The 17,964-nt window shown below is 38.5% G+C and overlaps 1 protein-coding gene across 2 annotated transcripts in view; it reads right to left on the bottom strand.

Moving 5' to 3' along the window:
• The window catches only part of ORC4 (origin recognition complex subunit 4), a 94,664-nt gene that overhangs the window by 63,675 nt on the left and 13,025 nt on the right, over positions 1–17,964 (bottom strand). Inside the window, exon 2 of one of the 2 annotated variants that reach the window (XM_061438485.1) lies at positions 4,603–4,662. The exons of the other annotated variant lie outside the window; for it this stretch is intronic. The gene's annotated coding sequence lies outside the window, so the exon portion shown is untranslated. The remainder of the gene's footprint in view (positions 1–4,602; positions 4,663–17,964) is intronic. 2 annotated transcript variants of the gene reach the window in all.

Raw genomic sequence — 17,964 nt, 5'->3', positions numbered from 1 at the left:
AGTCCACAGGGTCACAGAGAGTCAGAAATGATTGAGCCAATGAGCACGCATGCATGCACATATGTGATTCCTCAATATTTTAAAATTTAGCTAAGTACTTGATTTAACCTAACTGGTCTACTTTTTTTAACAGCTAGTTTTCCTGTGGACATTCTCCACTGACTAACATTCATTCATTCATCACATATTTTCTTAAAAACCAATTATATGCCAATATTGCAGTACTTAATCTGGATACAAACATAATATGATTTCTGAGTCTTTCTTTCAAGGAGCCCATGGTCTAGTGGAGTAAACGTAAGTAAACAAAGTTATTTATATCACTGTGTGCTAATCAGGTTCCCTGAAAGGGGAAGATAGCACTTCAGGGACACAGAACCCTCAGATTTTGCCCAGAATAAGAGTGCATAGGGGTGTTAGAGAAAGTATTCCAGAGGAAATAATATCTCAACCAAGAGGTAAGTTTGGAGTGAGTCAGGGTATAGACAACTTTTGATTCTTCCAGGCATTATATTAAAGAGAAAAAGTCAGTGGGCTTAAGTGGGAAACTAGTCACTTAGAATATTTCCTTTAAATAATGTTAGGGAGTTTGGGAATGACAATTTTGGGGATGAAACTGATGGGTTTTTACATGAAAGTGGAATTCTCTAGCGGCTCAGAAGGTAAAGAATCTGCTTGCAACGCAGGAGACCTGGGTTTGATCCCTGGGTCAAAAAACGCCCTGGAGAAGGGAATGCCCACGTACTGCAGTTTGCTAAGAAAGCCTTCTTAAGTGAACAATGCAAAGAAATAGAGGAAAACACCCTCAAGAAAACTGGAGGTATCAAGGGAACATTTCATGCAAGTAAGGGCACAATAAAGGACAGAAACAGCAAAGACCTAACAGAAGAGGAAGAGATTAAGAAGAGCTGTCAAGAATACACAGAAGAACTATACAAAAGAGGTCTTAAGTTTAGTTCAGTCGCTCAGTTGTGTCCGATTCTCTGCGACCCCATGAACTGCAGCATGCCAGGCCTCTCTGTCCATCACCAACTCCGGGAATTCACTCAAACTCATGTCAATCGAGTTGGTGATGCCATCCAGCCATCTCATCCTCTGTTGTCCCCTTCTCCTCCTGCCCCCAATCCCTCCCAGCATCAGGGTCTTTTCCAATGTGTCAACTCTTCACATGAGGTGGCCAAAGTATTGGAGTTTCAGCTTTAGCATCAGTCCTTCCAATGAACACCCAGGACTGATCTCCTTTAGAATGGACTGGTTGGATCTCCTTGCAGTCCAAGGGACTCTCAAGAGTCTTCTCCAACACCACAGTTCAAAAGCATCAATTCTTCAGCGCTCAGCTTTCATCACAGTCCAACTCTCACACCCATATATGACTACTGGAAAAACCATAGCCTTGACTAGATGGACCTTTGCTGGCAAAGTAATGTCTCTGGTTTTTGATATGCTATTTAAGTTGGTCATAACTTTCCTTTCAAGGAGTAAGCATCTTTTAATTTCATGGCTGGCTGCAATCACCATCTGCAGTGATTTTGGAACCCCCAAAAATAAAGTCTGACACTGTTTCTACTGTTTCCTCAACTATTTGCCATGAAGTGATGGGACCAGATGCCATGATCTTCGTTTTCTGAATGCTGAGCTTTAAGCCAACTTTTTCACTTTTGTCTTTCACTTTCATCAAGAGGCTTTTTAGTTCCTCTTCACTTTCTGCCTAAGGGTGGTGTCATCTGAGGTTATTGATATTTCTCCCAGCAATCTGATTGCAGCTTGTACTTCCTCCAGCCCAGCGTTTCTCATGATGTACTCTGCATATACGTTAAACAAGCAGGGTAACAACATACAGCCTTGGCGTACTCCTTTTCCTATTTGGAACCAGTCTGTTGTTCCGTGCCCAGTTCTAACTGTTGCTTCCTGACCTGCATATAGGTTTCTCAAGAGGCATGGTGTAGTCACTCACTCACAGTCAGACACTCTGGAGTGTAAAGTCAAGTGAGCCTTAGGAAGCATTATTACGAACAAAGCTAGTGGAGGATATGGCATTCCAGATGAGCTACTTAAAATCCTAAAAGACAATGCTGTTAAAGGTGCTGCATTCAATGTATCAGTAAATTCGGAAAACTCACAGGACTGGAAAACAGGAGTGGCCACAGTTCATTTTAATTCGAAAGAAGCATAGTACCAAAGAATGTATAAACTACTGTACAATTGCGCTCATTTTGCATACTAGCAAGGTAATGCTCAAGATGCTTCAAGTTAAAGCTTCAACAATAGGAGAACCAAGAACTTCCAGATGTACAAGCTGGGTGTACAAAAGGCAGAGGAACCAGAGATCAATATGCAAACATTCATTGGATCATGGAAAAAGCAAGGGAATTTCAGACAAACATCTACTTCTGCTTCATTTAATACACTAAAGCCTTTGACTGTGTGGATCACAACAAACTGGAAAATTCTTAGATATGGGAATACCAGACTGCCTTACCTGTCTCCTGAGAATCCTGTATGTGAGTCAAGAAATGGCAGTTAAAACCTTAGGTGAAACACCTGGTTGAAAACTGGGACAGGAGTTTGACAGGCTGTACATTGTCACCCTGTTTATTTAACTTACATACAGAGTACATAATAGGAAATGCCAGGCTGGATGAATCACAAGCTGGATTTAAAACTGCCTGGAGAAATATCAACCACCTCAGACAGGCAGATGATGGTGGTGGTTTAGCCACTAAATTGTGTCCGACTCTTGTGACCGCATGGACTATATAGCCTGCCAGGCTCCTCTGTCCATGGGATTTTCCAGGCAAGAATACTGGAGTGGATTGCCATTTCCTTCTCCAGGGGATCTTCCAGACCCAGGAATTGAACCCAGGTCTCCTGCATTGCAGGCAGATTCTTTACTGACTGAGCTACAAGGGAAGCCCCCATTATTCTAAATGGCAGAAAGGGAAGAGGAACTAAAGAGCCTCTTCATGAGGGTTGAAGAGGTGTGTGAAAAAGCTGGCTAGAACTCAACCTTCAAAAAACTAAGATCATGGCATCTGATCCCATCTCTTCACAGCAAAAAGAAGGGGGAAAAGAGAGAGATTTTATTTTCCTGGGCTCTAAGAACACTGCAACCAAGAAATTAAAAGACATCTGCTCCTTGGAAGAAAAGCAATGACAAACCTAAACAGCTTATTAAAAAGCAAAGACATTAATTTGCCAACAAAGGTCCATATAGTCAAATCTATGGTTTTTCCAGTAGACATATATAGCTGTGAGAGTTGGACCATGAAGAAGGCTGGGTGCCAAAGAATTGATGCTGTGGTGTTGTAGAAGACTCTTGAGAGTCCCTTGGACTGCAAGGAGATCCAACCAGTCCATCCTAAAGGAAATCAACCCTGCATGTTCATTACAAGGACTGATGCTGAAGCTAAAGCTCCAGTACTTTGGCCACCTGATGCGAAGAGTCAACTCATTAGAAAAGACCCTGATTCTGGGAAAGATTGAAGGCAGGAAGAAAAGGGGATTACAGAGGACGAGATGGTTGGATGGTATTACTATCTCAATGGACATGAGTTTAAGCAAGCTCTGGGAGATGGTGAAGGACAGGGAAGCCTAGTATGCTAAAGTTCATTGGGATGCAAAGAGTTGGACATGACTGAGCGATTAAACAACAACAAAAACTTTATGGCATTTAATTTTACAATATCTGCCTGGATATGATGCTAACAGCACAGGCAAAAGGAAAAAAAGATATATTTGGCTTCATGAAAAATTTAAAGTTTGTTTATTAAAAGAAATTATTAACAGTGTAAAGGTAACCCACAGAATGGGAGAAAATATTTGCAAATTATTTTGCAAATACATATAAGACTATATATAAGACTCTTAAAACTCAGCAACAAAAAAATAACCTAATTCAAAAATGGGCAAAGGATCTGAATGAACATTTCTCCAGGAAAGATATACAAATAAGCTCACTGAAGATGCTCAGTACCTCTAATATTAGGAGAATTCAAATCTAGACTATAATGAGATACCATACCCATTAGGTTGACTGCTCTATTAAAAACAAAAACAATAAAACAGAAAACAAGTGTTTAAGACAACGTGGAGATATAGGAGCCCTTACTACTGCTAGTTGAAAATGTAAAATGGTACTGCAGGCAGTGGAAAATAGTATGGCAGTTCCTCCAGTTACCATATGGTGTAGTATTACTGGGTATATATAAAGAACTGGGTATATATATAGGAAAAGAACACATCCTTGTTTACAGTAGCATTATTCACAACTGATGAAACATGGAAGCTGCCCACGTGTCCAATGATAGATAAATGGATAATCAAAATATGGTATATACATACAACGGAATGAGTTCAAGTGTTAGTTGCTCAGCTATGTCCAACTCTTTGCAACTCCAGGACTGTAGCTTGCCAGGCTCCTAGTCCATGGAATTCTCCAGGCAAGAATACAGGGGTGGGCAGCCATTCCCTTCTCCAGGGGATCTTCCAAATTTAGAGATTGATTAAATCTCAAAAAGGAAGGAAAATCTTATAACTTTTACATATAGATATTTATAAAAAATAAAATTTAGAATGTATTTAATATTAAAATGATATTAATACCTTCACTTTATCCCTAAAGTGAGCACAGCATGTCATATCACTACTAGTAACCCAGGAGTCCTAAAGAAAGAGAGGGAGATAAGTAACAGCAGTTATAAGAGTACCATCACGTGTTTATTCACTTTCAGCTTATTTTAACACAATGTAGGTATTTGGGCCCAGTTGGATGGAATTAATAAATTCAGTTGAGTTGGTGAACTAAGGCGCTGTTATGATGTTTTAAATGAAAGAAAAATGATTCAGGTGTTTTCCAATAAATTGCAGATCTTTCCTGGAAGGAAAACTGGCTGCCTGTTAAAAGCATGCTGCCTAGCAAAAACAAAACAAACAACCCCAAACAAAAATACTTTATAGAGAAAAGAAATTGCTTTTTGAAAGAAACTTGTACTATGGAGAGAGCACTTGTTTTCAAAACATTGAAAACAATGTTTTCATCTCTGATTTTGTGGTCAAAAATGCTGTATTATGTTTAAAAACTGTAGTGTATATAAAAATTAAGTAGAAAATAATATTGTGTATAAAATGTGTATTACATATAAAAATTTGTATTATGTATAAAAATTCTCATACATGTGCACTTAAAAGCACTTATAAAGAGGACTTCCTTACAGTTGTACAAAGAGTATGAGTCAGTTTTATAACCATTTGTTAAAAACACCACTTTCCAATGAGTTTGCAAAAACAACTAATTTACATTAGAAAAAATAAAATTTATTAATAAAATTTCCACAAAACATTCTGTACAACTGGAAGATGACTGAAAATTAAAAGCATACAAATGATCATTATTTTCTTGAATAACCTTTTGGCGGGGAGCAAAACTCTAAAGTTTCAGCCGAGAAGCATATTTATGACAAGAACTCTTGGTGCATTAAAAAAAAAAGTAATACTATTCTACTTCCGATAAGGGCTGAAGAAAACACTAAAAATAATAGTACTATCAACTTCCTCTAATTTAGGTACAAGTTAAAAAATACAAATTCTGCAACTGTTTATCTAATGTCCAACTCTGGCTGACATTTACCAAAGTAGAGTAAGAATGAACAAAAGATTAAAACTTTGCCTCTCTTCAGTTAGAGAAATGTTTTTGATAAGATAAACAGTAAAATAATATAAAACAAAGGCATTTTAGAAGAAATCTGTGGGTGGTTTCCATGTTTTGTTAATGTTCTTTGAGATGAAACTTAGGTATTAATAAGAATAAATTTAAGCTATTTTTCAATCAGCTAGAATTAATTTTCACATCTCTTTCCACTTGAAGTATTTATACCAAGGTAAAGATTAAAACAGAGTTCAAAGAAATGTTGAAGGTGGAGGAAATAAGCAATAAAATAGGTATAAATTCCATGTTAACAGATAAGCAAACACATTTTTAGTATTCCTAAAAGGATCAGACTGAAAATGTTATCTATGAAATTATGCAGATTTAGTAAGTCAAGTTGGGAAACAGTTTCTGCTAAGATGTTTCCTAGATTTCCCCAGAGCTGAAGCATAACTCCACATAAAATAACAGTCTTTTGTGATTTCTAGATATTCTTGTCCATAGTAAACAAACTGGTAGTTGCTGACGATTTTATCTTTTTTCCCTCCTCATTTGTTCCCAGAGAATAAGATGAATCCAAGTTTTAACAATATTTAATCATATGATGACATGCTGCTTTCTTCACTAATATTAAAAGGAAGAAAAATATTTTATAATGTTTAATTACTCAAAAACAACCATATGGAAATGTTTGCAATTCTCCAGAAAAGCCATTCTATATCTCAACTTTTGAGTTTTCAATACTGCATAGCAGTGTACCTGGAACCACATATATATAGGGAGACATGCCCTAACACAAATACATGTATATCTATGCATAGATATATGTGCACAGATACTATACATACATATTTTAGTAAATGTATTTGTTTGTAAAGTATCTTTTACAATCCTGACATCAAATAAGCCCACTGAGTTGTTTCAGGGAACACAGTAGATCAACAGTCACAAAATAAGTAAACAACTGGGAAAATCATAGGTTTAATAACATAACGTCTTCAGGGAAAAAACAGGCTTTTATAAGTTACTACAGTGTTTTGTGATTATTAACCATGGAGCATCCCTTGTGAATGACGAGAAGTATAAACTTTGCACTAGTGTAAAACTGAATAAAAAAGAAGTAATATTGGGAGGACTTCTTTAAAACACATTATCTAAAAATATGTCTGCAAACAATCTAGAAACTCTTTCAGCTTTTGGAATGTACTATATCACTTTACTGGCACTGATTTACATTATAACTGTATCTTTCAGTGACTCTGCCTGCAGTGCCTGAGACTGGAGCGCTATCCCTAAGTTAGGAAGATCCCCTGGAGAAGGAAATGGCAACCCATGCCAGTATTCCTGTCTGGAAAATCCCATGGACAGAGGAGCCTGGTGGGGTTACAGACCATGGGGTCGCAAAAGTCGGACACAATTTAGCAACTAAACAACAATCACAACCACCAACAGTAGTTTTTATTCTCTGAGCACATAGAATTTGACTAGCAATGTGCTAAATAGGAGGAGGAATTAAACTTGTGAATCAAAGCTAATTTTTTTTTTTTTTTGAAAGAGTAAAGTATCAAACATGGGACTCAAGATTTAAGAAAGACCTGGGTACTAAAGCCAGTAAGTAAAGAGAGAACACACATAGGCTAGTTTTATCTGAAAAGCTCTGAACCTTGTATAAAGAAGCACTGCAGTTTTTTGAAAGATCAATCACTCCAGGGCATATGTTCACTTGAGAAAAATGAATAGAATCCTCCCCACTATTAATGTATTTTTTCCTTTGACATGCTCACACAGTTGAATTTATGTAAATATGATATGCTACAACCCCAGTGAATTAATTAGCAAATGTTAATTAATAATGTTAATTATTTTAGAAGGAAAAACTGAAAATAACATTGCCTTAGAGAGAAAACATTCGAGAATTTCTAGAAATTACTCATGTGAACACAAATTCTTAGAATTTTCTCTAAAAACTTAAAGAACAGTATAATTCTAATGAGACTTTCACTTATGCAGGAATTAAAAGGAGACTAAATTCCTACAATTTGAGTACTAGGGCCAAAGAAATTATGCTTTCTAATTGAAGCTCCAATAATTTGGCCACCTGATGTGAAGAGCTGACTCACTGGAAATGGTGATGCTGGGAAAGACTGAAGGCAAAAGCAAAAGGGAGCAGCAAAGGATGAGATTGTTAGACAGCATCGCTGACTCAATGCACATGAATTTAAGCAAACTCTGGGACACACGGGAAGACAGAGGAGCCTGGTGTATTGCAGTCCAGTCCATGGGGTCACAAAGAGTTGGACATGACTTAGCAACTGAACAACAACAATGAGCACCCCATCCCAAGAGCATGTTTAAGTAACTTTGTTGTAACGGCTAAAAATTTGAGTTTAAACATTTTTACTGTAATAAGATCTTAAAAGAGTTGTTTTTTAAATTTTTTATGGGAGGGAATGTTAAAAAAATTTGTTTGGTTGGTTTTTTTGTTTTAAAAAGACAGAACTTTTTCTTATACAACATTATATAATACAGAGGAAAGCATTATCTTTTTCATATTCTAAACTAGGGGAATGTGCAAAAAAAACTTGTTATTCTTTATATTGCAAAATAACCATTCATCATAATGACTTTAAGGCAAGAGAATATTCAAACTATCTTCATAAAAGTTATAGCCTCACTTTTTAAAAAAAGATCACTAAATACAATGCCATCATTTTCTCAAAGGAAAAAGTGAGACACAACTTTACTCCTAGATTCAGTTGCAAGCAAATTTAGCTTAAGAACTAGGGTTCAATACATCTGTCTTTTACTGCAAATCTTCCTAACCCCAAGGTTAAAGGTCTGTCTGTAAGACAACGAATGAATGACCAATTATGAGCAAATGGGTTCAAATATTGTTGTTGTTTATTTGCTAAGTCCTCTTGACTCTTTCGGAGAAGGCAATGGCAACCCACTCCAGTACTCTTGCCTGGAAAATCCCATGGTGGACGGGGGAGCCTGGTAGGCTGCAGTCCATGGGGTCGCGAAGAGTCAGACAGGACTGAGCAACTTCACTTTCACTTTGCACTTTCATTCATTGGAGAAGGAAATGGCAACCCACTCCAGTGTTCTTGCCTGGAGAATCCCAGGGACGGCGGAGCCTGATAGGCTGCTGTCTATGGGGTCGCACAGAGTCAGACGTGACTGAAGCGACTTAGCAGCAGCAACTTAGCAGCTTGACTCTTTTGAAACCCCGTGGACTGTAGCCCACCAGGATCCTTTAATCCAAGGGATTTCCCAGGCAAGAATACTGGAGTGCCACTTTATTCTCCAGGGGATCTTCCCGACCCAGGGATCAAACCTGTGTCTCCTTCGGCAGGCGTGTTCTTTCCCACTGAGCCCAAGGAAGCCTAGGTTCAAATATACTGTCTCCTATACTGATATTATTATTTATACAACTTTTCTCCTGTATACACCATTCTCTTTCTGAGAAAACACTATTCCTTAACTACAGATGTAAGGAAAACAATAAAATTCATCCTCATTGAAACAAAAAGTGCCCAACAACCATAAACTAAAGGACCAGTCACATTAACCGGCTACAGGGAGAACTCAGTAGTCTGGTTGAAAAACACTTAAATACATCCTGACCAATCCATTTCCTAATTCTTCAATAAGACAGAGCTAGCTCCTGATACCCAGATTATTCCTTAGAAAGGCAGCAGGTAAACAGACATGGAATCTCCAACACTGGATTTATGGTACAATCTACCTGTTAACTTAAAAAACAGCTTTTCTAAGTAAACACAAGACAGTACACAGGGGAAAGTCTTTTCTCCCCTAGAAGGTAGACCAGACTGCATAACAATGAGTCAAGCTTAATGAAAAGTGTAGGCTCAGAATCACAGGCTTCCCCTTTAAGCAAGCTGACTGAGTATACCACTTTACCTTGACTTCCTTGGAAATGCCACAGAAGAAACAATAATACAAAGGACATTATCTATGCCATCTGGAAAGCAAAAAAGCTGAGATGACCAAAATGTTAAAGAATTTCTATAGGGTATAAAGCACATGAACTAAAAATCCACTAGGATAGAGGGCATTTACAACCCAGTATTAGTAAAAGAAAACTTAAAAAAAATAAGTTTGCTCAGCAGAACTCCAGAATAACTGTAAGATCTAAAGTAGCAGCAGGACAGGGAACTCCCTGGCAGTCCAGTGGTTAGGACTCTGTGCTGTTACTGCTGGGGGTCAGGTTTGATCCCTGGATGGGGAACTAAAATCCCACAAGCAATGCTGCCGAATATAAATAAAGGAGCAGCAGGACACAGATTACAACGACAAGGAAAGTGATTGGTGGTAAAGAAGTATACCAATATCCAACTTTGAATACTCAGAAGCTCCATTTATATCAATTGAAGGCAACACTTACAGTTCTCTAGGTAAAATGAGAACTGCATGAGAAGATACAAGGAATAGGTACTAAGATCTGAGAAGGGGAGATGGTACCCTAGATAACTTTCTGGCCCTCTTACAGGAAGAGATCTTACTCTCAAATGCAAGGTTTTATTTACTCTAACCAGCCTCCAAATGCCCCAACTGTTCCCATCTTCCAGTATTAATTGCTTTGAGTAAACTCCTATCTCACTATAAGTTGGCTAGTATAACCAACAGGTTATTGTGGTATTAGATTGTGCAAAAGTGCAAAAGTAACTACAGTTTTGACCCTGAATTTTAAATCATTATAACTAGGCTCAAACACATCTTTATTTATTAAAATAGGAACCATTATAACGAACACATTTTTGCCAAAAATAAATGTTTGTTTAACTCTGTAGCATAAAAATCCATTCTTCAGGATACCATGAACTCTTGGTAAGCATTTTTTGCAGCCTGCTGGTTGTGGAGACTTTTTAAAAAGTGGTAGTAAGCTAGAGGTCAGGTGAATATGGAGAATGAGTCAAAATTCTGTAGCCCAATTCATTCAACTTTTGAAGTGTTGGCTGTGAGATACACAGTCAGGCACTGTCTTGCAGAAAAATTGTGCCCTTTCTGTTGACCAATGCCAGCTATGGGTGTTGCAGCTTTTGGTGCATCTCATTGACTTGCTGAGTATATTTCTCAGATGTCATGGCTTTTCCAGGATTCAGGAAGCTGTTGTGAATCAGACTGGCAGCACAACACCAAACATCGATCATGACCCTTTTTTTTGGGTGCAAGTTTGGCTTTAGAAGTTCTTTGGTGCTTCTTCTCAATCCAACCACTGAGCTGGTTGTTCCAAGTTGTTGTATAAAATCCACTTTTCATTGCACATCACAATCCGATGGAGAAATGGTTCACCGTTAAGGCACAGAGTAAGAGAAGATGACACTTTAAAACGTTAATTTTTTTGATTTGCGGTCAGCTCGAGGGACCCACTTATCAAGCTTATTCACCTTCCATGATCCTCTCAATTGGTCACTGTCAACTTCCAAAGGCCAACCATTGCTCCTCATCTTCAAGGCTCTTGTCTCCTTTGCAAAACTTCTTGAGCCACCACTGCAATGCATGTTTGTCAGCAGTTTCTGGGCCAAAGGCACTGTTGATGTTACAAGTTGTCTCCACTGCTTTAGGACCCATTTTGAACTCGAATTTGCTTTTTGTCTAACATCATTTCCATAGTCTAAAATACATTAAACAGCAAGTAATAAGTCATTAGGCTTCTCTGGAAGCTCAGCTGGTAAAGAATCTGCCTGCAATGCAGGAGATCCCGGTTCGAGTCCTCAGTTGGGAAGATCCCCTGGAGAAAGGACAGGCTACCAAACTTCAGTATTCTTGGGTTTCCCCGGGGTTCAATTAGTAAAGACTCCACCAGCAAGGCAGGAGACATGGGATTGATCCCTGGGTTGGGAAGATTCCCGGAGAAGGGCATGGCAACCCACTCCAGTATTCTTGCCCGGAGAATCCCCATGGACACAGGAGTCTGGTTGGCTACAGTCCATGGGGTCACAAAGAGTTGAACATGACTGAGTGACTAACCACAGTACAGCACAGTAAGTCATTAGCAAGCAACATAAAGCAAGAAATGCACATTAAAATGACGTATAACATAACAACATTTAAGAATGTATCCCAATTTGTTGTTGTTCAGTTGCTTAGTCATGTCTGACTCTTTGCAATCCCAAGGACTGCAGCACGCCAGGCTTCCCTGTTCTTCACTATCTCCCTGAGTTTGCTCAAACTCATGTCCATTGAGTCAATGATGCCATCCAACCATCTCATCCTGTCGCCCCCTTCTCCACCTGTCCTCAATCTTTCTCAGGATCAGGGTCTTTTCCGATGAGGTGGCTCTTTACATAAAGATGGCCAAAGTACTAGAGCTTCAGCTTCAGCATCAGTCCTTCTAATGAATATTCAGAGTTGACTTCTGAATCAGTCCTTCTAATGAATATTCAGAGTTGACTTCCTTTAGGATTGACTGACTGGTTTGATCTTCTTGCGGTTCAAGGGACTCTCAAGTATCTTCTCCAACAGTTCAAAAGCATCAATTCTTCAGTGCTCAGCTTTCTTCACAGTCCAACTCTCACATCCATACATGACTATTGGAGAAACCACAGCTTTGACCATACAGATCTTTGTTGGCAAAGTGATGTCTCGGCTTTATAATATGCTGCCTACTTTGGTCATAGCTTTTCTTCCAAGAAGCAAGCATCTTTTAATTTCATGGCTGCAGTCACCACCTGCAGTGATTTTGGAGCCCAAGAAAATAAATTCTGTCACTGTTTCCATTGTTTCCCCATCTGTTTGTCATGAAGTTATGGGACTGGATGCCATGATCTTAATTTTTTGAATGCTGAGTTTTAAGCCAGCTTTTTCACTCTCCTCTTTCACCTTCATCAGAGGCTCTTTAATTCCTCTTCACTTTCTGCCATTAGGGTGGTGTCATCTGTGTATCTGAAGTTAAATGGCAAATTTCAACAATGTAAAACCACAATTAGTTTTGCACTAACCTAATATTTATGGAGGGTGACTTCTGAGGATAGAAGGCTTGACTTTCCCTGGATCACCTGCTCTGGGTGAAGCTACCTGCCATGTAAGGAAGACAGTCAGGTAACCTGACAAAGACGTCCACATGGTAAGGAACTGAGGAGTCAGTAGTAACTTGCCAACAACATGAGTTAACCAGTTCGGATGAAGATTTTCCACCTCCTTTCAAGCCTTCAGATGACTGCAACTACAGCTAACATCTTAACTATAACCCATAAGAAACCAAGAGCCACAACCATCTATCTAAGCTGTTCCTGAATTCCTGATCCACAGAAACTATGTGGGAAAATAAATATTTTTTTAAGCAATTACTGACTGTAACTATTTTAGAGTTAGTTTGATACACAGCAACAAATAACTAATACACCCTCCTTCAGAATTTATTAAAAACATAAAAGTAATGATAATCCAGTTACTGATACCAAGAATCAGTCATGAATACTGTAAACTTCCTCTTCAAAAAAAAAGAAAAACAAAACTACAAAAATGCCAAAAAATCTAGAGGATATGACCAAGGTAAAATTTAGAGAAAACCTTACAATATTCGTGAGATAAAATTTAGCCTTTTCCCCTGGTTTCTGGCACAGAGCTTCAGAAACCCTTGCAATTTTCTAAGTGATGAGAGCACCAGGAGCATTTTTTTGCTTTAATATTTGGTTACTGAAACCAGTTACTAACACAGTGATCCTAAAACTCCAGTGATTTCCTGGGTAATAAGAGTATCTTTTGTTCTAATGAGATGACTCAGTGGGCTCCTGCATGTGTCCTGCATGAGGGCTAGTCAGCAGGAAGACCAATTCAGGATTAGAAGCTTGGGATTTTTGGCCATGCCTCCCTCTTGAGTAGGGAGAAAGGAGTTAATGATTCATCGTGAGAAATGGAGTTAATGGTTCATCATGCCTATGTAATGAAGCCTCCTCCATGAAAACCCCAAAACATACTGGTTTTAGAGAACTTCTGGGTTGGTGAATATGTGAAGACTTGGGGAGTGTAGCAGCCACTCTGAGATGGTGTCAGAGTTCCACTTCCACTTTCTCATACCCTGCTATATGTACCTTTTCCAAATATTTGTTCCTCAACTACATCCTTTCATGAAAAACTGGTTATTTTGTAAGCAAAACATTTTTCTGAATTTTATGAGCCACTTGGGCAAATTAATCAAGCCCAAGGAGGGAGAGTCAAAACCAGACAAAGCATAAGAAACTTACAAAGGTAAAGCTCACACAAAAACCATAGAGAGAAACAAAGACGCTGACCCAAATATTTATTAGAAGGGGACAACAGAGGATGAGATGGCTGGATGGCATCACTGATTCAATGGACGTGAGTCTAAGTGAACTCCGGGAGTTGGTGATGGACAGAGAGGCCTGGCGTGCTGCGATTCATGAGGTTGCAAAGAGTTGGACACGACTGAGCGACTGATCTGATCTGATCTGATGTAAACAAGAGCATCTTTGAGAATGCTAGAAACCTGGTTCTTTAATCTGACATAGGATAGGTACCAAAAATCCATTATAAACAATTCTGCAAATAAAATCATGAACAATATCTTCATTGTTGTTGTTTATTTGCAAAGTTGTGTCCAACTCTTTTGTGATCTCATGGACTGTAGCCCATCAGGACTCTCTGTTCACAGGATTTCCCAGGCAAAAATACTGGAGTGGGTTGTCATTTCCTTCTCCAGGGGATGTTCCCAACCCAGGGTTCAAACTTGCATTTCCTGCATTGGCAGGCAGATTCTTTCCCATTGTGCCACCACGGAAGCCCAATATATTCACTACTATCACTACCAATATTTAATAGCATTCTATAGAAAACAAGCAACAACAAAAACTCACTAACCCAAGTTTAAGTGGTTCCTATATATGAGTTTAAATATTACCACTCTTTCCAATAAAAGTTAGACTGTAAGATTTCTTTAAACTGAAAAGACTCAATTTAAGTAACCACACTATCAATTTAACCATTGGAACAAAACGTTTATTTACTTTGTTAAATTATGTATGTTTATTGATAGAAATGTACAAATTTGTTAATCAGAGTTTATTGTATAATTAAGCATCTGTAAGTAGCTCTTGCTTCAGTGATTAACGAATGGAATATATTACAACAATATTAAAGTAGTAAACTGTAAAGTTTCATTGTTTAACATTCCACTTATTAAAATTATTTAGTATTATTCTAATATTAGTACAAAATAAATTAGGGAGATAAAACATCTTTAAAATGCAGCTCTTTATTAAAATTAAATAAAAAAGATTAAATGAGATATCATTTTGGGGACACAAAAGTGTTTTGTTTCAGTTGAGCCAAATACTTAGGGTTGGTGAAATTGTGGTTAATGGAACTAACACACAATAATGTTACAAACACACATTACTAGAAGTCACAATTTTACTGTTTTCCATTCAGCAATTCCACTTTAAGAATCTACTCAAAATAAATAATTACAGATATGCACTGTTCAGTTCAGTTCAGTCAGTTGTGTCCGATTCTTTGTGACCCCATGAATTGCAGCACACCAGGCCTCCCTGTCCATCACCAACTCCCGGAGTTCACCCAAATTCTTGTCCATCGAGTTGGTGATGCCATCCAGCCATCTCATCCTCTGTCGTCCCCTTCTCCTCCTGCCCCCAATCCCTCCCAGCATCAGGGTCTTTTCCAATGACTGAACTCTTTGCATTAGGTGGCCAAAGTATTGGAGTCTCAGCTTTAGCATCAGTCCTTCCAAAGAACACCCAGGACTGATCTCCTTTAGAATGGACTGGATCTCCTTGCAGTCCAAGGGACTCTCAAGAGTCTTCTCCAACACCACAGTTCAAAAGTATCAATTCTTCGGCACTCAGTTTTCTTCACAGTCCAGCTTTCACATCCATACATGACCACTGGAAAAACCATAGTCTTGACTAGATGGACCTTTATTGGCAAAGTAATGTCTCTGCTTTTCAATATGTGGTCTAGGTTGGTCATAACTTTCCTTCCAAGGAGTAAGCATCTTTTAATTTCATGGCTTCAGTCACCATCTGCAGTGATTTTGGAGCCCCAAAAAATAAAGTCTGACACTGTTTCCACTGTTTCCCCATCTATTTCCTATGAAGTGATGGGACCAGATGCCATGATCTTAGTTTTTTGAATGTTGAGTTTTAAGGCAACTTTTTCACTCTCCTCTTTCCCTTTCATCAAGAGGCTCTTTAGTTCTTCTTTACTTTCTGCCACAAGTACACTGTCATCTGCATATCTGAGGTTATTGATATTTCTCCCAGCAATCTTGATTCCAGCTTGTGCTTCTCCAGCCCAGCGTTTGTCATGATGTACTCTGCATAGAAGTTAAATAAGCAGGGTGAGAATATACAGCTTTGATGTACTCCTTTTCCTATTTGGAACCAGTCTGTTATTCCATGTCCAGTTCTAACTGTTGCTTCCTGACCTGCATATAGGTTTCTCAAGAGGCAGAACAGGTGGTCTGGTATTCCCACCTCTTTCAGAATTTTCCACAGTTTATTGTGATCCACAAAGTCTAAGGCTTTGGCATAGTCAATAAAGCAGAAATAGATGTTTTTCTGGAACTCTCTTGCTTTTTCCATGATCCAGCAGATGTTGGCAATTTGATCTCTGGTTCCTCTGCCTTTTCTAAAACCAGCTTGAACATCACAAATACTTAGCTAAAATGATGTTTAATATAGCTCTGGCTATGAACAGTAAAATATCCAATAGTAGAAAATTAGCTTTTTTTTTTTTTTCCACAATAGAAACACAATGAGACACAACTGCTCTTCAACTATAGTTCTGATGATTTGGTTTAAGAAACAGCAACAACAACATGCAATTTTTTGTTTAAAAAGGATCAAGCCTTTCTGTCTGGATGGAAGGGGCTTGGAGGTTGACACTCTTGTCCTTACAAGAAAAAAGCTGAACAAACTAAAAAAAAAACAACTCGCTGCTGATCCATAGGAGAATAAGGTCATAAGACAGTCTCCTTCAAAATTAGAGACACATGTGCAAATATAGAGAATGAAGGCTTACTGGAGCAGAAGGTGGGAAACATAAATTACACTGAAGCCAGATCCAAGGTATGAAAACCTAAAATGTAATTGACAAACTGCTGGAGACTCAATGTAGTTTAAGTTAAAAACTCCAAGAGGACCCAGTCTTAGGGAGGTCTCGAAACTCTCCTGAATTTTATCTCCAAGAACCTTGCTAGGTTCTCAGAGAAGATGAGAGAAAAATCTCCTCCTGCTTCACCAGGTGTAAGGGAAAAGTACCGATATTGAAATACATCCAAGAGCATTCTGTCCTCTTTAACAGGGCTTGCCCCAAAACAAAACTATTTACCAGAGCCTTAATGACCTGAGGGGAAAAAATATAGAACTCTAGAGAAGGCAATGGCAACCCACTCCAGTACTCTTCCCTGGAAAATCCCATGGATGGAGGAGCCTGATAGGCTGCAGTCCACGGGGTCGCTAAGAGTTGGACACAACTGAGCGACTTCACTTTCCCTTTTCCCTTTCATGCATTGGAGAAGGAAATAGCAACCCACTCCAGTGTTCTTGCCTGGAGAATCCCAGGGATGGGGGAGCCTGGTGGACTGCTGTCTATGGGGCACACAGAATCGGACATGACTGAAGCGACTTAGCAGCAGCAGCAGCCCCTTTTAGTCTTCCTGACTTATCTAAAGAGATTAATGTGTGTTATGTTGGAGGGTGGAGGAAGGGAGCTGAGAGGCACATGTGAAGGTCACATCCTAGGCACACAGACTATCACAAACACACAAAAAAAGTGAGACCAAATTACAGAAATATGAAATGTTTCCCTTCCTGTCACAGAGTACATCAATTGGGAGTGGGTACATTAACAGGAGATTACAATTGAAAGAACTCTCGGACCTTATTTAAGAAACTGCTAAAGAAATTCAAAGAAAAGAGCGGAAATAAAAGGACACAAGAAATTTTAGCTTCTGACATCTACAGGTAAACAATGAACACAGCCTACCTTTGAGATAAAGAACAAAAATGATCACCCTAATGACCTATTTACCTCATTTTCTTAAACCTAGTACATCAAGTATGGCTTTTAACAGAAAATTACAAGGCATAGTAAAAGGAGAAAAAAAAACATATATAGATTGAAGAGACTGAAGAGACAGAATGATATTCAGACATGGCACAGAATTTGGAATTAACAGACTAGGAATTTAAAACAAATATGACTAATATGCTAAGGGATCTAACAGAAAAACAGACAACTGGTAACTACTAATAGGCAATGGAACCAAAGAATGAAAAAGAAAAAACAGAAATGAAAACAGTGGCACAGGAAAA

Source organism: Bos javanicus, chromosome 2, assembly GCF_032452875.1.
Source record: "Bos javanicus breed banteng chromosome 2, ARS-OSU_banteng_1.0, whole genome shotgun sequence".
Lineage (NCBI taxonomy): Eukaryota > Metazoa > Chordata > Mammalia > Artiodactyla > Bovidae > Bos > Bos javanicus.
Note: the sequence above shows the minus strand (reverse complement) of the source record. Positions and strands in the feature narration are given on the sequence as shown.